The sequence below is a fragment of the Mesocricetus auratus genome, unplaced genomic scaffold (genome assembly GCF_017639785.1).
Source record: "Mesocricetus auratus isolate SY011 unplaced genomic scaffold, BCM_Maur_2.0 Super-Scaffold_100003, whole genome shotgun sequence".
Taxonomy (NCBI): Eukaryota; Metazoa; Chordata; class Mammalia; order Rodentia; family Cricetidae; genus Mesocricetus; species Mesocricetus auratus.
Window position 1 is genome coordinate 64738438 of NW_024429188.1, and position 22389 is coordinate 64760826.

General features: G+C 37.7%; 1 long non-coding RNA gene across 1 annotated transcript in view; it reads right to left on the reverse strand.

The window, feature by feature from the left end:
• Window positions 1-8273: 8273 nt before the first annotated feature.
• LOC121140008 overlaps window positions 8274-22389 on the reverse strand; it is a 29688-nt gene continuing 15572 nt past the window's right edge. Inside the window, exon 5 of the long non-coding RNA XR_005876818.1 lies at window positions 8274-8705. This is a non-coding gene — a long non-coding RNA (uncharacterized LOC121140008). The remainder of the gene's footprint in view (window positions 8706-22389) is intronic.

A 22389-nucleotide genomic window follows, 5' to 3' on the forward strand; every position in this document is an offset into this window, starting at 1 on the left:
GTTAGGTATGCACTTTGTGATAAATAATTTCGTTGTTTCTTCTACAATCATAAACAATTCTTTCTGTTATGTATCTTTGTTTTGGTTTTACAAGACAGGGTTTCTCTGTATTGTTTTGGAGGCTGTCGGTCCAGCCCGGCCTCGAAATCACAGAGATCCGCCTGCCTCTGCCTCCCGAATGCTGGGATTAAAGGTGTGCGCCACCACCGCCCAGCTTTCTGTTGTATATCTTGATCATTACATATTCTATGAGATGAAATTTATTGTCTCTTATTTAGGGTGGTTTAAAAATCATCTCTGAATTTCACCAAACTTTGTATCCATTCTTTACAGGCAGAGCAAAGTAAAATAAACTACATTTTGTGGACAATTTTATATACAAAATAAAGAAAATATATATTAGTGACCAGTCAACAAATTAGAAGCAATAAGAATAGGATTTAATTAATCTATTGAATAGAACAGACACCACTACTACCAACAGTTATAATTTATTAATCATTGGCTGTGTGACACTAAAATTATGACAAAAATTTCGTTTCCTCAGCTATTTCATACAGCATGAGGCAGGTGCAACTATTGTTCAGAATTTACTTAAAATAATTCTCAATTTGGAGAAATTAAGTGAAATTGCTTACCTATCTTGATGCTGAATTTAAACATCTGAGTCCTAAAGAAGTCTCCTTATTTGTATGTTATAATGTACATTATATTGGTCAATACTGCTGTTTGAGTTCCTTGAGAAGCTGGTTCTGGATTTGGGGCTGTGTCCCTTTCTTCCTATAAAGCCCAAGTAAGATTGTCTCTAAGTGTCCTTCGAGGACTTTTTGTGGAGATGAGCCTCTTTCTCTAATACTGTGACAAGAACAGAGTAGCAAGGCAGCTCATGAGAAACAACAATATGTGCTTGAGAATAGCTAGAAGTTGAACTAGTTCTAAAGGGGGTTACTATTGCTTATCCCATGACAAAAAAGCTACAATGGGAAATTAGACACCGGAAGTTCAGTCTTGATTAATTGATCTATAGAGGGAAAGTTCAATTCGATACTGCGGCTGACCATCTCGCCTATCTCAGTTGAATCCTGCTGGATATGGTGACCACATATGATGATCACTTCTAACTGTTGTTTCTCGTTCTGTTATTTACAAGCCTCACCTGAGAGGACATATTGCGGTGCCCCAGACTCTGTATGGGGAACTACAGGTGGCTGCTGCCTTAACAAGACTTCTTCATTGAGTTTCTTCCAGGTGTTTATACTTCCAGGTGTTTATAAGCTCCTGACTTGATTATGTTTATAATACCTTTAAGCCATTATTGGAAGCTCCCCTGGACTCCTGGGAAAACATGATGTTTAGGACTCTCTTTTTAGGCAAAAGCTCTAGCTGACAGATTTGTTTCCTGGGAATTCCTTAGATTGTTTCTGCTTAATATATGGATCTAATCTGACGTTTTACTGCATTATTGGTACTTTATGTGTAATGGTTTTACTTTTGTTTTCTGGATATTGAATAAACTTTCTCATTCAAAACCAAAATCAGTATTATTGTATATTATTCTCTGTTCAGAACATACGTGTTTCAGAGACATAGTCACAGAAGAAAATACGACAGTAATGAAGAGTTTTCCTTCATTTACTAGGGAACAAAATAATCCAGCTGAACATTATATTAGAATGTCTAATTAAATCTCAAGAGATAAGCTAAATATTGTTAAATAGATGAGAGTTTTATAGAAAATAAAAAATAACCACTGAGAAGAGGCCTATTCCTTCAATAGTGGTAAAGAGCCTGGAAGTTCGGGCACACATGATTGCACACACAGACACAGACATGTTTACACCACACACACATACACAAAGAGGGAGACACAGACACCCACCCACACACACACACACACATATACACAAACTCAGAATTACAGATATTGGACATCTAGGAGTTACTAAGAATCATCTATCAAAATGGTACATGGCAGCTCTTAGACAAGAGAGATGAGGGGGAGGGTGGAGAAACTGTGGCTAGAATGTAGTAGGAATAAAAAATTTAAAAAGAGAGGAGTAAAAGGCTATTTGGGGTGAAACAAACCTTTAACCCTCAGGACTAGGGAGGCAGATGTAGGTGAAATTCTATGATTTCAACGACAGCCTGACCTACATACAGAGTTATAAGCCAGGACTACATAGTGAGACTCTGTGTCAAGAAAGCAAATGAACAAAAACTAAAACAACAGTTTTCTGTAACTAGATGAATTAGCTATGGTTCCCTAGAGTCAAAGAACTTATGGAATGAATCTCTCTGGCTCTGGCTCTACACACACACACACACACACACACACACACACACACACACAGAACAATATATTAGAATGATTTCTTACAGACTCCAGTCCAACAATGTCTAGCTGTGAATGGAAAGTGCAGGAATCTAGAGTAGCTCAGTCTCATGAGGCTGGGTGTCTCAGCTCGTTTATATGTTCTGGAATCACAGAGGTAGACTCCAATTTCAGTAAAGAAATGGATGTGCTGACAAGCAGGGCAAACAAGCAAAGAATGAACATAACCCCTTCCTTCTTGCCTTGTCCATCCAACAGAAGGTGTGGCCCAGATTACAGATGTGCCTTCTAGCCTCAAGATCTGAATGAAAGGTATGTTGTCTGCTTGCCTCAATGTCCAGATAACAACTGTGCCCTCCATTACTGGATTGTAATTCATTCCCGTTATAATCAAGTTGACAAGCAAGAATAGCCATAATAACCCACCCTTTGTCAACTTGACACCCAATCATACCTACATATGTCATGATTAATTTGCAAACAACAAACAATACCCAGGGAATAATTATGCCTAAACATAATGTAACTATCACATGCACAAACTTTCCTGGTGGCTCACTAGTGCTTTCACACATCTTAATTCCTGGACCCCAGGCTATAGGAGAAGTCATACCATAGATTAGACACTGATTCAGAGGATATACTGCCTTCTGGAGAACCCTGTCCCTGACCTCCATGATGCTATGGTCTAGTTTACACTGTAACCATGTCTTCAAGACACCAGCTGCTTCAGGAAAGTGAGGAATATGGTAAAACCAATAGATTCTATGATTGTGGCCCCACTGTTGCACTTTTCTCAATGCGAAGAGAGCTCCCTGGTCAGAAGTAAAACTGTGTGGAAAACTATTATGGTAGAGAAATCCAATGACTCGGAGGCAGCATAAACTAGACTTTTCTATCTGATGGGATTTAGGGGAAAAGACACACTCACACTCTCTTGTTGGCTTCCTTCTTTATTCTTTGTTCTCTCATATTTTTCTGTTTTTCTCTGTTCTTTGTGCTGTATACTGCTTTGTAGAGTTTACATATCCCAACAATTTTTTTCAGGAAATATAGGAATTACATTGTGGCTACATTTTGGTTTTCAAGTAAATGTTTTGAACAAATACAAAACAAACAGTGAAAAGCAGCATGTTTTTCATATCCCTTACATGATTAAACATTTTACATACTACAAGTGAAAAACAAATTATCCCAAGAACCCACATACATTCATAAACAAGCAATTTGTCATAGATTAATTTTGTGGGCAAGAAGAATGTTCTTGTCAGGTCTTTTACCAGCAGGCTGCATTTTGCAGTTGCAAAGAAAGGTCCAATTACTTTATTACTTATCTTGAAAGGCAATCTTATAAGGAATCTTAAAGGAATCATAAAGCCAAAATTTTATATATCAAAGAGAATTAGTCAACTCTACTTTAAATCTTTAGTGTATACACCCACTTGTTAATAATTTTTTTATATCAGGAGATTGAGGGCAGAAATGGGTAAAAAAATTTAGTCATCACCTTTGGTCATCAACCAATCCTAGAAAGAAAGATACATAAGCTAAGTATAATTAGGCTGCTTTGTTCTTGATCCCTGACCTTAACAAGTTCTGAATTAAACTATGTGCCTTTCTAAAACTTCACATTATCTTCTTGAGTTTTTCACTTGAAAGCTATTTAACAAAAACATCATAGTCAAACTTTGCTATTTTCAAAATTTATGTCAGCTGTTATGCACTCCAAAACCTGTGGTGAATACATATCCCAATGTTAAGGTTAAAAGAATTAAAACTAGCTGGGCTCCTGGGATTCAATTGTTACTTACTAACTTGAGAAACAATCTATACAACTCCTTGGGTGAAACTCACAGGCCCTCGCTGTGAGACATATGCTTGTATTTATCATTATTCATCACAACGCTGTATAGGCTATCATTATTATTATCAATTTACACAGTATGGCTTAGGGAAGGGGTCATTTTCTTGACAATTCGCTGATAAAAATGCCCAGTAGAACATAATGTTTCCAAGAGATAAACACACTACATTACCGGCAGTGGAGCTCTTCCTACATCCACTCATACCATGATAGGTAGCAGAGAAAAAAGCTGCAACAAACATGTAAAGGCACAACAGAACCAAAAGACCATATAGGGCCTTCGGCCCCCTGGCATTGCCTAAACAAGATTGGTCCATTAGAGTGTTTTCTCCTGACGGGAAGACACCTGGAATTTCAATTGGCACCCTCTGATCCTCTGGAATGTCTATCAGCAGAAAACCATGTCAGTAGAACTGGCATTATGTAAGTGGAAACAAGAGGCATTTGGGATACTTCTTCATGTAGCCTTCAGGATCTATTCAACCCTGGTGTCTTAAATAAAACTTGTATTTGATAACAGATTGCTGCTGTGCACACCCTACTTTAAGACTTCTTGGCTCTGATAACACCAAGCTCAGAGTAGGCAGTTCGGGTTGCATAGTACCTTTGTGGACAATTTTACAGTTTCTACTAAGACTCAACAGCAGGCCAAGAGCTGTCTTTCAAAGGGAGAATGGTTGTCTGCAGATAATTGCGTATGTTTGCTCAAAAATCCCAAAGGCTCTTTCTTTCTTAGAGGTTCTATTACAATGAAGAGACACCAAGACCACAGCACCTCTTATAAAGTTAAACCATTTAATTTCCATGGGTCATTTATATTTTCAGAGGTTCAGTCAATTATCATTATGGCAAGGAGTATGGGGGCATGCAGGCAGACATTGTACTGCAGAAGTGACTGAAAGTATTACATTGACTGAGCTGGTGGGCAGCATGCTGAGCATAGAAAACCTAAAAGCCTGTCCAAAAAGTAACACACGTTCTTGAACAACAACACCCACTATAACAAATCTATACGTCCTAATAATGCCAAGAGATTATGGAGACCAATTACATTCAATCTACCACAGTAGGTATAGGTGTTTCATAGAGGTAATATGAATAAAATATATAATACTGGTTGTATGAATAATGTTTTTCCATCTAATCAGAATCCATAGGAAATATTGTAGAAGCCTTTCTTTTGGGCCATGAACCAACTCCAAAATCATGACATGGAAAATTATTAACTATGAGTGCTTCAGGGGGTCTTGATCAGTCCCATGCTGGATACCCAGTCATCAGTCTGGGATACAAGAGCTAACTCTTGTCAGGTCAGCTGTTTCTGGGGGGTTAAACCAGCCCAGTCTTAACCCCTTTGCTCATCAGCCCTCCCTCTCTGTCACTGGATTCCAAGAGTTCAACTCAGTGTTTAGCTGTGGGAGTCTGCCTCTGCTTCCATCAGCCACTGAATGAAGGTTCTGTTTCCAGACTCTCTGGTCATGGGATTGAAGGCTGGCACTCCCCAGATCTACGTCTAAAATCCATATATGAGAGAAGTTATACCATGTTTCTCTTTTTGTGACTGGGTCACCTCACTCAGGATGGTTTCTTCTAGTGCTATCTATTTGTCTGCAAATTTCAGGATTCCTTTTTTTTCTACTGAATAGTACTCCATTGTGTAAATATACCACATTTCTCTATCCCCTCTTCAGTTGAGGGGCTTCGAGGTTGCTTCCAAGTTCTGGCTATTACAAATAATGCTGCTATGAACATAGTGGAACAGATGTCCTGGTTGTATGAATATGAGTTTTTTGGATATGTGCCTAAGAGTGGAGTTGCTGGGTCTTGTGGTAAATTTATCCCATTTTTCTGAGGAATCTCCATACTGATTTCCAAAGTGGCTGTATGTAAAGAGAAGCCTTCCCACCAGACTGATTCCAGAGCCGCATGAGTCCCAAATAAACACACAGGAGGCTATATTAATTATGAAGCTGTTGGCCTTGCTTGCTTCTTACTGGCTAGCTCTGACTAAAGTATTTATCCCATAATTGTTAATCTAAGTATTTCTCTTACCAGAGAACTTTCCGGGCTTCTTATCCCTATGGCAGTTAAATCTTGACTCCCTGTGTTTCTCCTACCCAGAGTCCTCCTCAACATCTAGTCCCACCTAACTTGCTCCCTATTGGCCGACAGTGCTTTATTGACATATACACAGGACTTCCCCAACAGCTGTACGAGTTGGCACTCCCACCAGCAGTGGAGGAATGTTCCCCTTTCACCACAACCTCTCCAGCCTAAATTGACATTCTGACAGGAGAAAGATGGTATCTCAGAGTTGTTTTGATTTGCATTTCCCGGATGGCTAAGGATGTTGAGCACTTTCTCAAGTGTCTCACAGCCATTTTAGACTCCTCTATTGAGAATTCTCTATTTAGTTCTGTAGCCCACTTTTTAATTGGATCCTTTGGTATTTTGGAGACTTGCTTCTTGAGTTCTTTGTAAATTTTGGAGATCAGCCTTCTGTCAAATGTGGGGTTAGTGAATATCTTTCGCATTCTGTGGGCTGTCTTTTTGTCTTGCTGACTGTGTCCTTTGCCTTACAGAAGCTTCTCAGTTTAAGGAGGTCCCATTTATTAATTGTTGACCTCATTGTCTGTGCTACTGCTGTTATGTTCAGGAAGCTGTCTGCTGTACCAATTCATTGAAGGGTACCACACACTTTCTCTTCTAAGATGTTCAATGTGGCTCAATTTATGTTGAGGTCTTTGATCCATTTGGATTTAACTTTTGTACATGGCAATATACATGGATCTATCCACATTCTTCTACATGCCAGCCTCCAGTTATGCCAGCACCTTTTGTTAAAGATGCTTTCTTTTTTCCATTGTATATTTTTAGCTTCCTTGTCGAAGATCAGATGTTCATACATGTATGTGTTAATATCAGGGTGTTCAGTTCGATTCCATTGGTCTGTCTATTTTTGTGCCAATAGTAAACTGTTTACAGGACTCCAATTCTATAATAGAGCTTGAGGTCAGGGATGGTGATGCCTCCAGATGTTGCTTTGTTGAGTAAGGTTGTTTTGCCAATCCTGGGTCTTTTGTTTTTTCCATACAAAATTGATTATTGTTCTTTCTAAGTCTGTGAAGAATTGTGCTGGTATTTTAATGGGGATTGTATTGAATCTGTAGATTGCTTTTGGCAGGATTGCCATTTTTATTACATTGATCCTACTTATCCAAGAGCATGGGAGATCTTTCTATTTTCTGAGGGCTTCTTTAATTTCTTTAAAGACTCAAAGTTCTTGTGATACAGGTCTTTCACTTGTTTGGTTAGCGTTACCCCAAGGTATTTTATGTTGTTTGTGCCAATTATAAAGGGTGATGTTTCTCTGAATTCTTTCTCTGCCCTTTTATCGTCTGTATATAGTAGGGCTACTGATTTTCTTGAGTTGATCTTGTAGCCTGCCACTTTGCTGAAGGTGTTAATCAGCTGTAAGAGTTCCCTGGAAAAGTTCTTTGGGTCATTTATGTAAACTATCATATCAACTGCAAGTAGTGAAAGTTTGACCTCTTCCTTTCCAATTTGTATCCCCTTGATCTCCTTTTGTTGTCGTATGGCTCTAGCTAGAACTTCAAGTACAATATTGAAAAGGTGAACAGCCTTGTCTTGTTCCTGATCTTAGCAGAATCGCGTTTAGTTTCTGTCCATTTAGTTTGATGCTGGCTGTTGTTTTGCTGTATATAGCGTTTATTATGTTTAGGTATGTTCCTGTTATCCCAGATCTCTCCAAGACCTTTATCATGAAGGGGTGTTGAATTTTGACAAAGGATTTTTCTGCATCTAGTGAGATGATCATGTGATTTTTGTTTTGCAGCTTGTTTATATGGTGGATTACATTGATGGATTTTCGTATGTTGAACCATCCCTGCATCCCTGATGAATGATTGTTTTGATGTGTTCTTGGATCCTATTTGCCAGTATTTTATTGAGTATTTTTGAATCCATTTTCTATTTCTTAGTGGTGTCTTTGTGTGGCTTGGAGACCAAGGTTATTGAAGCCTCTTAGAAAGTGTTTGGCAAAGACCCTTCTGCGTCTATTGCATGGAATACTTTGAGAAGAATTAGTATAAGCTGCTCTTTGAATTTCTGTTAGATTTCTGCACTGAGGCCAGCTTCACCTGGGCTTTTTTGTGGTTGGGATAATTTTGATGACTGCTTCTATTTCCATAGGAATTATAGGTCTATTTAAATTGCTTATATGTTCTTGATTTAATTTTGGCAAGTGATAGCTATACAGAAAATTGTCCATTCCCTTAAAGTTTTTTAATTTTGCTGGAAAAGCAAAAGAAAAAATGATATAACTCATGTCAAAATTCTGGCAGGCTAAATAAAAAGAAAAGCCAATGTTTGAGCTCCAATGTGAAGGCAGGAAAATGCTGATGTCTAACTTGAAAATGTCAGGCAGAAGATATTCTTTCTTATTCTTGGTAGAGTCAAAAATTCTGTTTTCCTCTGGTCTCCTAATGACTGAACAGAACCCACTTTTGTTAATGAGGACAATACATTGTAATTAGTTTGTCAATCCAAATGTCAACCTTATTCAAGAACACTAGCCACATAATCCTAGAACAATATTTGATAAAATATGAGAGCACCCCATGACACAGACAAGATGAACTACTAAATTAATGATCACATTGGTTACAAACCATTAAAATAGTGATTTGCTATAACTAATCCTCTAAAATAACACTCTTGGGCCTACAAGGAAACGTTGTTATAAATTTGAAACTGCCAACCAATAGATAATTTAAAATATGATTCCATAGTGCCTCGTTAGCACAGTAGGTAATGTGTCAGTCTCATAAAATATAATTCCATTAGATACGTAAAACGTTAAGAGTCTGACATTAAATATTTTCCTTCAAGAATTTGTACAACTCAAGTATTCAATATAGTCACAGGAGTGGTATAAATAGTAGAGTAGCATAGGTAACATAATCCTTAAGCATTGCATCTAGGAGTCAGTATTGAACTGAACAAAAAAAAAGATAATGGTGAGAAAAATAGTAGCTTCACTCATTTCCCTCTCCTTAGTGCAGCATTACTTAAGGAACCCACAAAGTGAGTGTCATCTAAAATATCGCAATCACAATCTCTGTGATTGAATCAAAGAAAAAATGGTCTTTTGAATGGGAATTCACATAGAACCCAACCAGGTTTGGGTCCATTTCATTTTATTTCTTCCCCATTAGGAAGCAAATAAGTAAGTAGAAACTTATTTTCAGGGGGAAAGGCATATCGTAAACAAAATAATAGAAAGTAGGCAGACAAATATAATATGATGTAAAGTGAAATATCTAAAAAGAGAATTATTTCATGAAAATGAAAAGTAATTAGGTAAAAATGATTTCCAGAAGTTCACTAATTCATCATTTCTTTGAAATCCAACTATGAAAAGTATACTGGTGAAGCATTAAAGATTCCATTTCCATGTCTAATGAGTGCTCATTTTCCATAACTGCTAAATTTGTATATTCTGTACTTTCTCTATATCTAAAATTTGTATGCATTGGACAACTAAACCTATATCTGCATTATACCAGTATTCAAAGAAGAGTGTGTATTATACAGACTTGGTTTTAATGTATGTTATTAATCAGAACAAATAGTTTTAAAATACTAAAGCTTTCATTTCATGAAATGACAGACTATGGACACCCCCATTGAGGGCCTCACCCTCCCTGGGGAAATGAGGGGATATTAGGGGGGGTTGTGGGAGGGCACGGGAGATGGGGAGGGAAATGGAGATGGACCTGGAATTGACATGTGAAGCAACCTTGTTTCTAATTTAAATTTAAATTTAAAAATAAAAAAGAATATCATAAAAATACTAAAGAAAATGGAAGACTCTAAAAAAGTACATAGCTGGTTCACTTTTGCCCACACTCAGGGCAGAGGCCAGATCTGAGTTCTGGGTCCATATCTGAGACCCAAATCCCTCCTGCTCGCCCTCTCTTGGATGCCCTGACCTGGGGTCTGCAGCCAGGTAGACTTACCCCTGGACTGATGACCAAGCTACCAGGAGCCTGTGGAGAGAGCTGGTTCACTTCCAGCCACACTCAGGGCAGAGGCCAGAGGTAAGCTCTGGGTCCCCATCTTAGACCCGAATCCCTCCAGCTTGCCCTCTCTCAAATCCCCTGATCTGGAGACTGTAGCCAGTTTGACTCAACCCCAGAATGAGGAACAAGCTATCAGGAGCCTGCAGAGAGAGCTGGTCCACTCCTGCCTGCACTCAGGACAGAGGTCAAAGGACAGAAAGCAGAGAGCAGAGAGCAGAGGCCAGAGAGTATTGGATTTGCTTGCACCCCCTGAAACTGAACCCTGGTTGCCTGCCTACCAAGAGAAGAAAAGGCTCTTTCTACACCCACTGGAAGAAGTGATGGGAAAGACGCAATATAAAAACACACTCAGCAACTGAAAAACAAGTATGACAGCACCAGAGTCTAGAGATTCTACAACAGGAAGAACTGAACACCCCAGTGCAGATGAAGCAGAAGGGAATGGCCTTAAAAACAGCTCCGTAGCCGGGCGGTGGTGGCACACGCCTTTAATCCCAGCACTCGGGAAGCAGAGGAAGGCGGATCTCTGTGAGTTCGAGGCCAGGCTGGACTGACAGCCTCCAAAACAATACAGAGAAACCCTCTCTTGTAAAAAACAAAAACAAAACAAAACAAAACAAAACAAAACAGCTCCGTGAAAATGATAGAGGCCCTCAAAGAGGATGTGAGAAAATCCCGTAAAGAAATGGAAGACAAAACAAACCAAAAATTCCAACAAATGCAAGAAATGGAGGAAAACACGAAGCAAAAATTACAATAAACAATTCAAACAGTACAAGGGCTGAGAGCTGACATGGAGACAATAAAAAAACACAGTCTGAAGGAATTCTGGAAATAGAAAAACTGGGGAAATGATCAGGTACTACTGATGCATGTATAACCAACAGAATACAAGCGTTTGAAGAGAGAATCTCAGGTGTTGAAAACACACAAGGAGAAATAGATTTATCAAGCAAAGAAAATCTAAAGTACAACAAATCCCTAACACAAAAATTCCAGGAAATACGGGACACTGTGAAACGACCAAACCTAAGAATAATAGGTATAGAAGAAGGTGAAGAAACACAGTTCAAAGGGGCAGAAAACATATTCAACAAAATCATAGAAGAAAACTTTCCCAACATAAAGGAAAGATACAAGAAGGTTACAGAACACTAAGTAGAGTCAACCAAAATGTCCGCTTGCCACATAATACTCAAGACCACAAGCATACAAAATAAGTCAAGAATACTTAGAGCAGCTAAGAAAAAATGTCAAATAATATACAAAGTCAAACCTATCAGTATTACACCTGACTTCTACATGGAAACTCTGAAAGCCACTCGGTCCTGGGGATATTCTATCAACACTAAGAGACCATGGATGCCATCCCAAACTACCAAACACAGCAAACATTTCAATCAATATAGATGGAGAAAAAAAGATATTCCATGACAAAACCAGATTTAAACAATACATATCCACTAACCCTGCCCTATAGAAAGTTCTAGAAGGAAAACTCCAATCCAAGGAAGTTAGCTACAATGAGACAAACATAGGTAATAGATAATCCCACTTTACCAACAGCCAAAAGAGAAAAGGGGAGGAAATCCACACACAATTCCACCACCATCAACCATTCTAAAACAAACATGGATGAGCAATCAAAGGTCATTAATATTCCTCAATATTAATGGACTTAACTTGCCCATAAAAAGACACAGGCTAACAGAATGGATTCGAAGACAGAATCCATCCTTCTGCTTCATACAAGAAACACACCTCAGATTCAAAGACAGATTTTACCTCAGAGTTAAGGGTTGGGAAAAGATTTTCCAATCAAATGGACCCAAGAAACAAGCGGGGTAGGAATCCTAACAAATTAGACTTTAAACTGAAATCACTCAAAAGAGATGAAGAAGGTCATTTCATATTCATCACAGGAGAAATCCACCAAGATGAAGTCTTGATTCTGAACATTTATGCCCCAAATACAAAGGCATCCACATTTGTAAAAGAGACATTATTAAAACTCAAACCACAAACAGCTGACTTGACAAGAGTTAGCTCTTGAATCCCAGACTGAAGACTGGGAATACAGCATGGGACTGATCAAGACCCCCTGAGGCCGGGTGGTGTTGGCGCAGGCCTTTAATCCTAGCACTCGGGAGGCAGAGGCAGGCGGATCTCTGTGAGTTCGAGGCCAGGCTGGACTGACAGCCTCCAAAACAATACAGAGAAACCGTGTCTTATAAAACCAAAAAAAGACCCCCTGAATGTGGGTTTCAGTGAGGAGGCCTAGGTAATCTATTGAGCCTTGGGTAGTAGATCAGTATTTATCCCGGGTATTCAAATGGACTTTGGGCACCCATTCAACAATGAGAGATGCACTCTCACCCTGGACTCTTGGGGGAGGATCTAGGCCCTGCCCTGGATTAAATGACAGACTATGGACTCCCCGATGGAGGGCCTCAACCTCTCTGGGGAAATGAGGGTATATTGGAGGGTTGGTGGGAGAGCGCTGGAGGAGGGGAGGAAAAGGGAGAGGGACCTGGAATTGATATGTGAAGCAACCTTGTTTCTAATTTTTCTTTGCATTTTGTTTATATCATTTATTACATTGATAGATTTTTCATGTTGAACCATCCCTGCATCCCTGGGATGAAGCCCATTTGATCATGGTGTATGATTTCTCTGATGTGTTCTTGGATTCGATTTGATAGTATTTTCTTGAGTATTTTTATGTCAATGTTCATGAGGGATAGTGGTCTGTAGTTCTCTTTCTTAGTTGTGTATTTCTGTGGCTTGGGTACCAAGGTAATTGTAGCCTATTAAAGAGTGTTTGGCAATGACCCTTCTTCTTCAATTGTGTCAGACTTAGGGATTTGCAAGGGTGGAGAGCCTACCTTACATACCCTTCCCTGATAATAAGATTTATGACTACATTTTATGACATCCTAGAACCTTTATCTAGGAGCTGATAGAAACATAAACAGACACCCATAGCTAAACACTTTCCTGAACTCCTGGATTACAGTCTAGGGAAGGAGGTGTGATGGGGAAAGTGCTTAAGACCAGGTTGGGGAAATCCCCAGAAACAGCTGTCCTGAACAGGGGATAGCACACAGACCCCAGACGGACAGTTGGGATACCAGTATATGACTGAGCCAGACCCCTGAACTTGGGTGTGAGTTAGGAGGCCTAGGCAATATTTGAGGCCTCTGGCAGTGGATCAGTATTTATCGCTAGTATACAGATGGACTTTGGGAGCCCATTCCACATGGAGGGATACTCTCTCAGCCTAGATACATGGGGAAGGGCCTAGACCCTGCTCCAAATGATATAATAGACTTTGAAGATCCCCCATGGAAGGCCTCACCCTTACTGGGGAGCAGAAAAGGGATGGGATAGGTCACTAGTGGGGACAGAGGAGGAGGAGAGGGAGAGGGAACTGGGATTGACATGTAAAACAATCTTATTTCTAATTTAAATAAAAAATAGAGGAAGCCAGTATAGATTTAAAGACAAATCTGGCACTAGGGAAGTGTTCAGAGATCCACAAAGATGACCCCAACTAAGAATCTAGGCAGTAGTGCAGAGGCTGCCTTTGATGCCCTTCCACTATAATAAGATTGATGACTACCTTAATTGACATCCTAGAGTCCTCATTCAGAAGCTGATGGAAGCAGAAGCAGGCACCCACAGTTAAGTACTGAGCCATACTACTTTATCCAGTTGTTGAGAGGGAAGAGGGATGAGCAAAGAAGTCAATACCGTGTCAGTGTTATATTTCAGTTCTTAGTGTCATGCAGATTTCAGTGATAGAAATATTCAGAGGTGTTCATGAAACAGCATGAATTACTAGGGGAAATATTCTTAAGCACTTGATCTAAGAAAGAGTAAAATAGTGGAGTGCATATGCACTTTGGGAATATATAACCAAGTAATTTTTACTGTTATCTAGAAACTTTTGAACAAAGAGTAGACTGGGACTAGGTTATTTGGCCAGGTTAGTCTGGTTACTTGGAAGAAAAAGGGTAAAAATTTGTAAGATGGTAAAAGTAAAACTGAATCTTTGAAGAGCATACACATTGAAAAACTGTACATATAGTAAAAGATTTTTGCTAGCAAAATAATGTGAAAGGAAAAGTATAATGGTGGGTGGATCATCCAGTATCTACCTACTGGTAGGTCTTGAGTGTTTGGATGAAATGAGCTCAAAATTTTTCATCTATTAGAAGAGAAACTAGTAACATTCTTTTACTATCACTAGTTTTAGAATATAGATATCCATCATGAAAGGAATAACAATTATGTGAATCCTCCTAATACATTACTTTCACCTAGTACCCAAAGATCATGTCTACATTTCTATGCCTCTTTGCTGTGTCTGCAGCCCCACAGAATTGTTTACTAGACTCCATAAGCATTTGCTATCACTGCATATCTGTGTATTTCCAACAACTTGTAATCACAAGAGAAAATTCTAATCATCATTTATCATTTAGAACACCAAAATTTGGAAATACAGTATTATTTAAACATGCATTTCATTAAAATGAGTATAAACATCTACATAATTTATTCATTTGTGTATATATATGTGAATATATTTTCCTATTTTGTAACAATTTTGTTAAACAAGTTATCTCAGTAATATTTCAATGTTGTCATACATCTCCATTATTATGTTAAATGATTTCATCTTATATAATCTTATGAATTACATCAAAATTGATATGTGATTGAACATTTAGTTTGATTCTCATGTTTCAGAATTATAAGAAACACTGAAAGACATGATACTGTAATTGCTTTCACTTACTATTGTTGCATTGGTCTAAGTTCCCTGGATTTCCCACTCCTTCCATTTGCAATTAAATTCCTTCTGTGTTTGTCATTCATGTTGCATATTGTTTTATATGTGGTATCAGTACAGAATTTGTTGAGGATAATAAAGTAGATCCTAAAATATGATGAAAATGTAACCTAGAGTACTCTATCTTCTACATTTTCATTCTTCTGAATTTCAGGATCCCCTCCTGGGAAAGGAGAAGGCTCCTAAGAGTCTTAAAGCTCTGAAAGTTACAAGATGCAGGAGTAAATATTCAGAGCTATATAAGCAATAAACACTTATTGTCTTATAGCATATTTTATTTTGGAGCTGACTGAAAATTGTTTAGAGAACCATAGGGTTTAAACATTCGCCTGTGTTCCTCCATGCCCTGTACACAACTATGATAAACACTGAGGTTCCCCAAATTGAACCTGGATGGAATCGTTTCCTTGGTTTTTCATATATGCCCTATTTGGGGTGAGTAGACATCTGTGTACATGCCCTCAAAAACATCACACAACAATTATGTACAAAGTTACTCTCAATAAAAATAGAATCTCAAGACAAATTTTTAACAAAAGACAGACAAAATAAAGAATATTAAATACAAAGAAATGTGGTATTTAAATTATTTTTCAATTTAAAATTTTTGGAATTTCAGGTCCGATTGTACTACATGTATATAATTTTTCATACCTTCCTTAATCCCTTCAACTCCTCCCTTGTGTTGCCTACAATGCCTTCCCAAACTCATAACACAGAGAGAGAGAGAGAGAGAGAGAGAGAGAGAGAGAGACAGAGACAGAGAGAGAGAGACAGAGAGAGAGAGAGAGGAAGGGAGGGAGAGAGACTAAATTTAAGGTCTCCATAAAATCTCTCCCCTTATAGCCCAGTGAATCCCATGGAAAAGGAGGTTGAAAGAGTTAGGGTGGATGAAAGGGTCAGGATGGATGGAGACAACAAGGAGAATATGGCAATTTGGCCCTTGGAATCAACTAAGCAGGATGCATATGAACTCACAGAAACTGAAGCAGCAAGCACAAGTCTACATGGGGCTACACCATATGCTCTGCATATATATTATAGATATTAGCTTAGTATCTTTATGGAACTTGTGACTATGGGAATAAGTGAGTCTCTGATTCTTGTCTGGTCTTGAGACGTTTCCTCCTGTTGGGTTGCCTTATCCAAGTTTGATCTGATGGTTTTTGTTTCATCTTATTATATTTTATTTTGTCAGGTTTGATATTATCTCTTAGAAGCCTGTCATTTCTAGTGAAGGGCAGGAAGGGAGTGAATTCAAAGGGGAGAGGGTGTAGGAAGGAACTGGTAGAAATAGAGGGAGAGGAAACTAATCAGGACACAATGTATGAGAAAACAAACTATTTTCAATAAAAAGGGAGTATTTAAAATTGGTGGGGGCTATGTTAATTTTTAAAAATTAATAGTATGCTCTCTGTAGAATGTATGGCCTCTTGAGCTGTAGGTTGTTAGATAGGTTTATAGCAAAGGCCATGTTTTTCCCCCTATGGAGTGGGTTTTAGGTTCAATTTACTAGCTGTTGGTTGCCAACAAGATATAAGTCCAACTATTGCACCATGAAGTCACTAAAGGGACTTGAACTCCTAATCATCTGATTTTAGCCTCCCTAGTACTGGGATTACACATGTGCACCACTATGCCCAGTTCCAATGTCATCATTTCTAAAGTCTTAAAATTAATAGCGTCAGTTGCAAAATTAATATAATGACTTCTGTATGAAGATCTAAACATTCTTATTGCAATCCTCTCTACAGCCTTAACAAATAAATAAACTATTATTATTATTTCTACTTAACAAATGGGAAAGTGAGGTTATAAAATTTAAGAAATGTGTGCATGATCAATCAACTGGTACATATAAATGTTAAACTATAAACTTAGCCATCTAGCTATAGGCCATGATTTAATTACTATAAAATGTATCCATTCTTCCATACTGCCCCATATAGGAAAGCATCTAGCTGTCCATACTAAGGAAAAAACCAAGAGAAATATCAGAGAAGTGATAGACTAAAATCAAGGATCAAAACATGTCTAGAGGATATCCCCAAATTCCAACTTATAACTGTTGGTTCACTGAATCCTCCTGTAACCCATGCCAGGTCTACCTCAGTCTGTAAAACTGAATGACTGAGTGGCACCCAGACTGAGTATTACACGGTGTATAAGTCAGCATCAGATGCAGGGGCCTGAGAAATGCCTTGACAAATTGATATTTCCATTAAATAAGTACATATACAAGAAATATTCTGCCGGGCAGTCGTGGCGCATGCCTTTAATCCCAGCACTCGGGAGGCAGGCGGATCTCTGTGACTTCGAGGCCGGGCTGGACTGACAGCCTCCAAAACAATACAGAGAAACCCTGTCTCGAAAAACAAAAAAAAAAAGGAAATATTCTACCAATTATTATTTGCCTTGGATTTCTAATCTGTTGTGTTATTCCTCACCTCTTTATACTTATCAACAAACAACAGTGAAATTAATGGATGAGCTTACTTTGAGATAACTCTAAGGAAAATGGCAAGTGGTACACATGGTATTGACTCCCACTTTTTCCAGCTACTGGTTATGTGACTATAATGCTAATGTTAATTGTCAACTTGGTAATATCTGCTATTTACTTAGAGGTAAGCCTCTGTGCCTACCTTGGGGGCATTGTCATGATTACGTTAATTGATACATGTAGGCCCTTATTAGTTATGTACAGAACCAGGTCCTAGGCAGCAAACCCTGAGTTGTTTAGCATATGGCCAGATAACTGGACAATAATATGCATTGCATTCCTTGTCCTCTCAATTTTTTGGACATAATGTGACTATTGGTTTCAAACTCCTGAAGCCTTGATTTCTCCACCATATCCCTTGAATATTGGCCTAAAATACTCTCATAAGTTTCTTTTATATAACTTCATCTTCTATTCTATATGAAAGGACCCATTACATAAATAAATAATGGAATTATTATAATTGTTGTTGAATACAATATACTCAGGAATAATAAAGTAATAAATATACAATATGTTTAAAATGATATTAACTCACTAGTCAATATTTGACTATATGAGGTAGCATTCCATGCACTGAAGGATTTCTGAGTGACAAAAGGAGACAACAAGTTATTTATCATCATCCTTTACACTTTTGATGGTGGGTGTCATGTGACCAGCTGGATCACAGTCTCATCCCTGTTCATTCCCTGTCATGATTGAACTATTCGTTCAAACCACAAGCAAAAATAAACCTTTCTTCAAATTGCTTTTTCCAAGGATTTTGACACAATGAAAAAATAACTAATATTCATGCTAAGCACTTAAATGCCTGTGATATCTCTATCTTCAACCTTTCAAATCCATTTTGATTTTTTACATATTCCTTCAGTTGTTCAGGATTCTACTTAATTTGATGTCTGACTGAAGTTCTACTATTTACACTTTTTAGCAATATGAAATTATCAAAGTATCTTTTTATAGCCCTCTGCTTTCATTTGTTTATATTTTAAGTAATAGACTCCAATAAAGTGGTAATACAATCATCTGAAACTAATTTGCAGAGATAAATGCCTTTGCCTAACCTATTCTAGTTCTAAGTAGGATATTATTAAGGGGAACAGAATGGGTACATAAATTTCTGAGATTGATTTTTAAAGGGGGAATTTTGTTGTTAAGAAATTCATCCTAAAGAACTAATTGTATGTAGACATTTAAGATAATACAGGAAACGTAAGGCAAAAATGACCTAGTAGATGATCTCTATTTAAAAGATTCATACCATGCCAAGTGAGAAAAGAAATGCCAGGAAAATAATATATTCCTAAAACTTTCATTGCTATTTAAAACTTCAAGTAAAATATAACTATTACAGACTTGCTGAATTAGTATTAGCTCAGCCTATTTTTACTTGAAGTGAGAAAAAATCAATTGCAAAAGAAGGACCCTGTAAATCCCATATATTACTTAGATAGATAGATAGATAGATAGATAGATAGATAGATAGATAGATAGATAGATAGATAGATAGGTAGGTAGGTAGGTAGGTAGGTAGATGTACATTTTAATAAACCTTTTAAGGCTTTGAATTCATATACATAAAATAAAATGTGTGAAGACTGATAAATTTCTTGTTTATTATCTTGATTTTTGCCGAGTTCAGGGGCAAGGAAAGCACATAATGCATGTAGTATACTTCCAAATGTTGAAAGAGTTGGATGTTCACACCATAGTAACTGTGTCTGATTGCAAGTTAATTGCTTGAAATTCTTCTCTAAACCCAGCTATATTTAACTTTGCTGAATGACTAGAGAAAATTACCTATTTTTAAAAGTCTGTATTGATGATAAAGATTTAAGATAAGGAAAGCTGACTTTTTGCAATTTGTAATAAGAAAATGTCTCTAAGTAAAACATGGAAAAGAATTAGACAATTTTATTGAGAAAAAAATCATCGGTTAATTTTCTAAACAGACTTTGAAATGATATCTTAAAGTGTTGGTTTGGGGTTTGTTTAGCTTTTTATTCATCATCGGCATAAGCATAATTAGTACTGATTTAATAATTTTGTAATACCAGATAAAACAAATGCTGTGCATTAAAGGATAGTTTAAAGAAATATTTGCCAAGCACTCAGATGATGACTTTTAATGTATTTATGCATTTGTAGGTTTTAAACTGATCGTAATCATACATGTAATTTTTCAGCATATATCCATGGTAGACACACATACCATGAATTGTTTATATCCCACAATGATTCTTCTTCTTCCTTTCATTTCTGCATCCTATCTCAATCTTCAGTTATTGCAATTCTACTTTCAGGCCAGGATTTTTTTTTTAATTTCCACGAATGAAAGAGAATATAGGGTACTTCTCATTTACTTAACATGTGTTATAGTTACACCAGTTTTGCTCCAAGTGAGACTATGTACAAATGAGGGCATGTTCTTGTGGAAGACAGAAGACAGTGTCAAATTCCTATAAATAACATTAGCAGACATGAAAATTAACAGTAGTAAGAATTTGCAATAAATAAAATATAAAAAATATAAATATAAATAAAATAAAATATGAAAATATAAATTTGAACATTAGTTGACTATAGATTAGAAATGTAAGATAAGAGTTCACCAAAGGTTTGGTAGAGTAAAATAGTTTTTCAGTTTTAAAGTACTTGTTTCATCTTGGATTTGTGGTGACATAATGCTTCTAATGCTGGGTTTTTGCATGTACTTAGGAAGATAGAACAGTTGTTTTAGTTGTTTTGTTCTTTTTGCTTTGGTCATTTTAGTGGTTTGAAAAAATGGCCCCTAAAGGGATGACACTATTTAGAGATGAGGCATTGTTGGAGTAGGTGTGGACTTGTTGGAAAAAGTGTTTCACTGTGGAGCAGGCTTTGAGATCTCATATGTGCTCAAGTTATTCCCAGTGAGTCAGTCCACTCTGTTGCCTTCTGATCAATATGTACCCAGCAGCATGTCTGCCTGCAGGCCATTACGCTTCCTGCCATGATGATAACAGTATAAAACTCTGAAAGTATAAGCCACCACTTCAATTTTAAGAGTTTCCATGGTCATGGTGTCTCTTCACAGCATTTGAAATCTTAACTAAGAAGTTGGTGCCAGGATTGGGGTATTGCTGTGATAGGGTTTGGCCATGATTTGTTTGAAATAATATGGAGCTTTGTTGACAGAATTTTATTTTGGCCATGAGCTCATAAATAATGACACAGAAATTTTTCATTAATTATAAAAGCTTGTCTTTAGCTTAGGCTTACTTTTAACTAGCTCTTATAACTTAAATTAACCTACTGCTATTAATCTATGCTGTGTCACATACTACCCATTCTGCTTCTCTAGTGTCACCTGGCATCTCAATATACAAATTTGTGGCTTCTTTATGACCAATTTCTTGAATCCCTGACTCAAGATAGAACTTTATTGAGCAGTCTCAGGCGTATCAGAGTTCAATCAAAATATGCTACAACAGACTTTGAGACTGTGGATTAAAAAAGCAGTTGGATGCTTTCAGTGCAGTTTAATGGACCTTATTATTAGGAACATGGAAGATAGTCGTGCTGAATGTGATTTGATGTACTGTTGGGGGCTAACTCAAGAGTTTTCAGAGAAGGATTCTAGTATGCTGTCTAGAGATTGTTCTTGTGATATTTTGGTGAAAAATGTGACTGCTTTTTTACCTTGTCCAAAGAGTCTGTCAGAGTCTGAAGTGAATAGCTATGGATTAATTCCATTGGTAGAAGAAATCTCAATCCAAACTAGTGTAGACTCTGTTGTGCCATCATTAGTGATAATTCTAAGGAATATTTATAATGAAAGGGAGCAAGCAGACATTTAAAAACCCTCCCTGGGGAAATGAGGGGATAACGGGGGGGGGCGCTCGGGTGGAAGGGAGGGAATGGGAGAGGGACCTGGAACTGACTTGTGAAGCAACCTTGTTTCTTATCTAAATTTAAACTGGAAAATAAAATTTAAAAAAACACAAAATGTACAGTTTGAACAAAGGGTTACCAGGAAGTGGAATAGAGCTAAATCCTCTATTCAAGGAGATAAACAATTAATTGATTGAATTAAGAGAGTAATGACCTCAGGGCAAGTTCCCATCCTTCTTAGTTTCTAACTTGTTAAAAGAAAGTAAATAAAAACTTAGAGACAGGTGTGGTGGTGCACCTCTTTATTCCCAGAACCAAGAAGGGGGAGGCTGGAAGATCTCTGAGTTTGAGACCAGCCTGGTCTATAGAGAAAATTCAAGGATGGCTAACCTTAGACAGTGAAATAAAACTGAAATCTGATTTAAGTGATTAACTGAGGGGGCCGTGTTCCAGGATCAGCAAGCAGCAGAACATGGCAGCTTCAGCCACATAATTCTGGAGTTCCAGATAGAAGGTGGCTATGGAATTTGCTTCTGTATCTATGGAAAGCTGCTGAGGCTATGAATGTGTCAGGGCTGTCCCGGAATAGAGACCTAGAGAGGCCCTTGTGTGAACTGTGATGTTGAAGCCTGGATTGTCTTGGAGAACTGGAGGTTGGAGATGCCAGAGCCATGGGATACCTGCCAAGGAGACCTGCTAACAGGGGGTTTAACCAGCCCAAGAGAAAGAAACGTGTTGGAGTCAACATAACTGAAAGGAATTGGAGATCTGAAGAGCATTTTGGTATCAGATATGAATATGCAGTGCTTCGAGTTTTCCCAGATGGTTTTCAGCCTTGCTTTGGTCCGGTCCACT